The sequence below is a fragment of the Rhinichthys klamathensis genome, unplaced genomic scaffold (assembly GCF_029890125.1).
Source record: "Rhinichthys klamathensis goyatoka isolate OS25496 unplaced genomic scaffold, OSU_Roscu_1.1 h1tg000065l_1, whole genome shotgun sequence".
Taxonomy (NCBI): Eukaryota; Metazoa; Chordata; class Actinopteri; order Cypriniformes; family Leuciscidae; genus Rhinichthys; species Rhinichthys klamathensis.
Genome location: NW_026606608.1, coordinates 3,482,501 through 3,487,500, shown reverse-complemented (window position 1 = coordinate 3,487,500; position 5,000 = coordinate 3,482,501). Strand labels below are relative to the sequence as shown.

The following is a 5,000-nucleotide window of genomic DNA, read 5'->3' as shown; positions in this document are numbered from 1 at the left end:
CGACCCTGCTTAGCTTCCGAGATCAGACGAGATCGGGCGTGCTCAAGGTGGTATGGCCGTAAGCGAAAACTGCTGCCAAAATCGGCCTATTTAAAAGGTTAGAACATTAGTGAAGTAAACTAAAAAGCTTACAGCACCTGGTATTCCCAGGCGGTCTCCCATCCAAGTACTAACCAGGCCCGACCCTGCTTAGCTTCCGAGATCAGACGAGATCGGGCGTGCTCAAGGTGGTATGGCCGTAAGCGAAAACTGCTGCCAAAATCGGGCTTTTTGAAGAAAAAATTAAGAGACACTTTCAGGGTTTCTGAAGAAGCGCAGAGACCATTTCAGGCTGTTTGAAGAAACAAAGAGACTATGTCCAGCTTTTTGAAGAAGCTCAGTGACTCTTTTTTTTGTTGTTGTTTTTTTTTAAACAAAAAAGCTTACAGCACCTGGTATTCCCAGGCGGTCTCCCATCCAAGTACTAACCAGGCCCGACCCTGCTTAGCTTCCGAGATCAGACGAGATCGGGCGTGCTTTTTTTTTTTTTTTTTTTTTTTTTTTTTTATTAAACATTTCGCATTCTACATATACACAAATCATTTGCAACATATCGTCTCATATACAATTCACTTAACATGATTTCATATTAGTTCGCCCATCCATAGACACCATCAAGTTACAAGCATATTTACTTTGGCATATTTATCTTATATTGATAGAAACATTCCAATACTCTTGTATCATTCCCTGTAATTGTTTTGTAAAACCTCTCAGTTTGTCCATTCAAGCTGAAATATTCATACAAGATCTGCATATGCCCTTCCAACCTCTTTTTAAAGAAAACCCACATGTTAATGTTACCTTGTCTTCCTTTCATTACATTACGTCTGCACCATATTGCATATCTTGCCACGCTTAGAACAAAGTTGACTATATATTTATTTTTCCCTCTACCTTTTAGTCCAAGCAAAAATACTTTATTCCATTCACTTTGTTGTTCAATTCTTTCTTCCAAAATTCCTTCCACAAATTGTTTTATCTCTCTCATAAAATCCTGAAGATTCGAACACAATAGAAACAAATGTAAAACCCCTTCATCTTCATTTTTACAGACATCACACCTTGCATTCTGTGCAAACCTCATTTTACATAGTCTCATTTTCGTATAAATTACATTATGTCTTAAGAGAAAATTAAAATTTTCAATCATAGGATCCATGTATCTTATTCTTACATTTTCCCAAATATTTTCAGCTTCAGTCTCTGGAAATAACCTAGTCCAAAAACCATTTGCTATTGGCTGGACAAAAACCATATTTCTAAAATAATTATAAAACGATTTTAAAGAACATGATTGAAAAGAATTTTTATTCCCACTTTCTTTTAAAAACATGTCAACCTTTCCCTTTCCTTCATATCTCTTTTCTATTCCTTCTATCCACTCTTTGGGAATTGCTTTTTTAATTTTGTCAAATTGCTGTTTTACTACATGCCTTTCCACTTCATCTCCAATTCCTTCAATTTCATCTATTACACCTTGAAGTGGTATAAAGCCATCTATTACCTCATACAAAATATCTCTAACTTTAACTATACCTGCTGCAATCCATTGTTTGAAATATAATTCTTTCTCTTCAAATACAATATTAGAGTTTAAAAACAACGGATGATTCAAAAATTCGTTCATTCCTTCTGGCTTATACACAATTGTCGGCAAGAATTCTTTCCACGCTCCTAAAACTTCTCTATAGTATTCTGGTATACCCTTTAACATATGTTCCTTTAATTTCATCCATATTATTTCCTCGCCCATATTAAGACCTCCACACTTATTTAAGAAATACTTCATTCCGTCCTTCCACTCTTGTCTATTATCCTCATTTAAAAATTTCTTCATTGTCTTAACCCTTAAACTCTTCATTCTTAAAGCAGGATCTAACAAACCTAAACCCCCCTTATCAACAGGCCCTATCATTGTGTCGTAAGCAATCTTTGCTGGCTTTCCGTCCCATATAAATTTTAAGATACACGCTTTCAACTTTTTATATACCCAAATTGGTAATGGAGTTACCTCTAAAGCATACCATATTTTTGACAGCATCAGAGTATTCACAATCAAAATTTTCCCTCTTAGATTCAGCAACCTTTGTCTCCAAAAAGTCAATCTTCTCTCAATCCCTCCTAAAATCTCATCCCATATTATGTCTCTAGTTTTCTTTTCCTCTTTCCCAATTCGAATTCCCAGAATTTTCATGTTTTCTGTCTCCTCTTTAAAATTAAGGTAGTTGGGTAATTGTTTTGACGTCCCTATTCTCATCATAACAGTTTTATCAATGTTTATTTTTGCTCCTGAACCTTTACAATAATTTTGTATTTGCCCCATAGCTCCTTCAATGCTCTCAGTATCCTTTAAAATTAAAGTTGTGTCGTCTGCATATTGGTAAATTTTTTGTTCTTTTTCCATTCCGCCAAAGCCAACACCTTTAATATTTTCGTCTTCTGCGACTGCTAAACCTAAAGGTTCAGCTACAATACTATATAATAATGCAGATAAAGGACATCCCTGTCTTATTGACCTTGTTATGCTAAAAACATCTGTCATAAAACCATTACACTTTACAAAACTAATTGCATCTTTATATAAAGCTCGGATCCATTTTATAAACTTATCCCCAAAACCAAATTGCTCTAGAAGTGCAAATAAAAAATCATGTTCTACCCTATCGAAAGCTTTTTCTAAATCAATACTAACCATAAATCCCTTCTTTTTGCTTTCTATCATATAACTTATTTTATCCCTTATATTAATTACCGTATCTGTAATTTCCCTCCCTATAATTGAATACGCTTGATTCGTTGTTATTATTTCTGGTAAAACCCCCTTTAGCCGATTTGCCAAAACTTTAGCCAATATTTTAAAATCCGTATTTAACATTGATATAGGCCTATAGTTCTTTAAATCTGCTGAGTCACCTCTTTTCTTAAAAATTAATTTCACCATTCCTACTCTCATCAAAAGACTTGCTTCCCCTTTATCATATATATCCTTATATATTTGTTTTAAGACCGGTGTTAATGTGTTCTTAAAAGCCTTATAAAATTCACTGGTCAATCCGTCTGCTCCTGGACTTTTACCATTATTTAACTGTGATATTGCTACCTCTATTTCTTCATCTAAAAGATCAGCATCACACCTTTCTTTATCTTCCTTAATTACTTTTGTTTTAACCTTACTTAATAAAAACTCTTTTTCTTCTTCTTGTGTCCCTTCACTTTTAAAAAGACGTGCATAAAACTCTTTTACACTTCCCAATATCTCTTTGATTTCTTTCGTTCTACTTCCATCCTCTTTTAATACCTCCTTTATTGTATCAGCCTTTTGTCTATTTTCCTCTAGGCTAAAAAAGAATTTTGTGCATCTTTCCCCTTCTATTACATGTTTTGCCCTACTTCTTATCATAGCTCCTCTACATTTTTCTCCTTCAATATCTTTTAGTCTGTTCTCATATACTAAAATCGTTTCTATATCCCCATTCTCTTTTTGTAATTCTTCTTTCAAAACATTTCTAACAGTTAATTCTTCTTTCTTCTTAATATTTTGTAACAAACCACTGTACCTTATTGAAAATTTCTTTATCTCATACTTTACATTATCCCACCATACCCTCTTGTCTTCTTCATACATTTCATTCCCTCTCTCATTTGTTATAATTTCTTCTATCTTCATTTTATACCCTTCATCTTTTAATAGTTCATTATTTAAACACCATATCCCCTTTCCCCGCTCCACCCCCGTTTCATTCAGATGTACTATTAGCATTCCATGGTCACTTAAAGAAGTCATTTTATAGTATATCTTATCAATCTTTCTCTTCATATTCCTTTTAACCAACATGAAATCTATTCTACTTTGCTTCATTTTATCTTTTACCAACTGTCGTCTTGAGAAGTCTCTTACACCCTCATTCATCTCTCTCCATATGTCTATTAGATCATTTTTATCCATTAATTTGAGCAATTCTTCTCTCCCACTGTCTCTTTTGTAAACCATGTCATTCGTTATATCCACTCTACTGAAAACTGTATTGAAATCACCCATTAGAATAAGCCTTTCCCATTTTTCTATCAGGCCATTTAAATTATTAAAAAACATTTTCTTATCCCCCTCTGCATTTGGTGCATGTACATTACACACACAAAAAGTTTCCCCTTCTATAGATATTTTCACAATAAGGCATTTTCCTTCTTTATCCTGGTATATGATTTCAACATCATCACTCAAGTTTCTTTTGCATAAGACAGCAACTCCTTTCCCTTTCCCCCCTTCCCCATTATTATAATAAATCCCTCCTTTCCATCTTTTTTTAAAACTGTCCATCATTTCATCTTTCCAAAATGTTTCCTGCAATAATATTACATCAGCCTTTTTGCATAACTCTTTCAGTTTTCCAAATTTATCCACACTAGTTAATCCCCTCACATTGATTGAAACAATACATAGAGTCATTAAAAACAACACATTCATGTTTCATCATTTTCTCCCCCCTCCTCCATTAAGTCTCTATCTTGTTTTGTACTTAAGCTCATTCTCATTCTCTGTCCTTTTTCCCTACTTTCTTCTACATTTGGTTTATTCACTATTCCTCTTTTCATTCCCCTCCTAAGCTCCTCCAAATTAACTTCTATGCATTCCTCAACTTGCTCCTTCTCATTTTTATCCTCCCTCCTCTCTTTTACTGTATCATTCACCGGACCCGCAATACCCTCTTCCATAATTCCCTCCATCGCATCCCCCTCTCCTCTCTCCAACTCCTTGTCTCCACTCTTTTCTTGCTCATGCCCTTTACTCTCCTCATTGTCTTCCACAGTCCCATCATCCTCTTCTTCATTATTGACAGTACCCATCATTTCCATATTATTCTCAGGTTCCATAATTTCCATTCCATCATTAATCTCCTCTTCATGTTCACTTTCACAATCACATCTCATAAATGCTTTGTTACAATCAGGACATTTAT

The 5,000-nt window shown here is 34.4% G+C and overlaps 2 non-coding genes across 2 annotated transcripts in view; both read right to left on the bottom strand.

Annotated features, from left to right (window-relative positions):
• LOC130084519 (5S ribosomal RNA) overlaps positions 1-64 on the bottom strand; it is a 119-nt gene extending 55 nt beyond the window's left edge. Inside the window, exon 1 of the ribosomal RNA XR_008806951.1 lies at positions 1-64. This exon is cut by the window's left edge and continues 55 nt beyond it. This is a non-coding gene — a ribosomal RNA (5S ribosomal RNA).
• Positions 65-125: 61 nt separating this feature from the next.
• LOC130084518 (5S ribosomal RNA) lies at positions 126-244 on the bottom strand. The gene has a single exon (XR_008806950.1). It is a non-coding gene; the product is annotated as a 5S ribosomal RNA (ribosomal RNA).
• Positions 245-5,000: the final 4,756 nt, after the last annotated feature.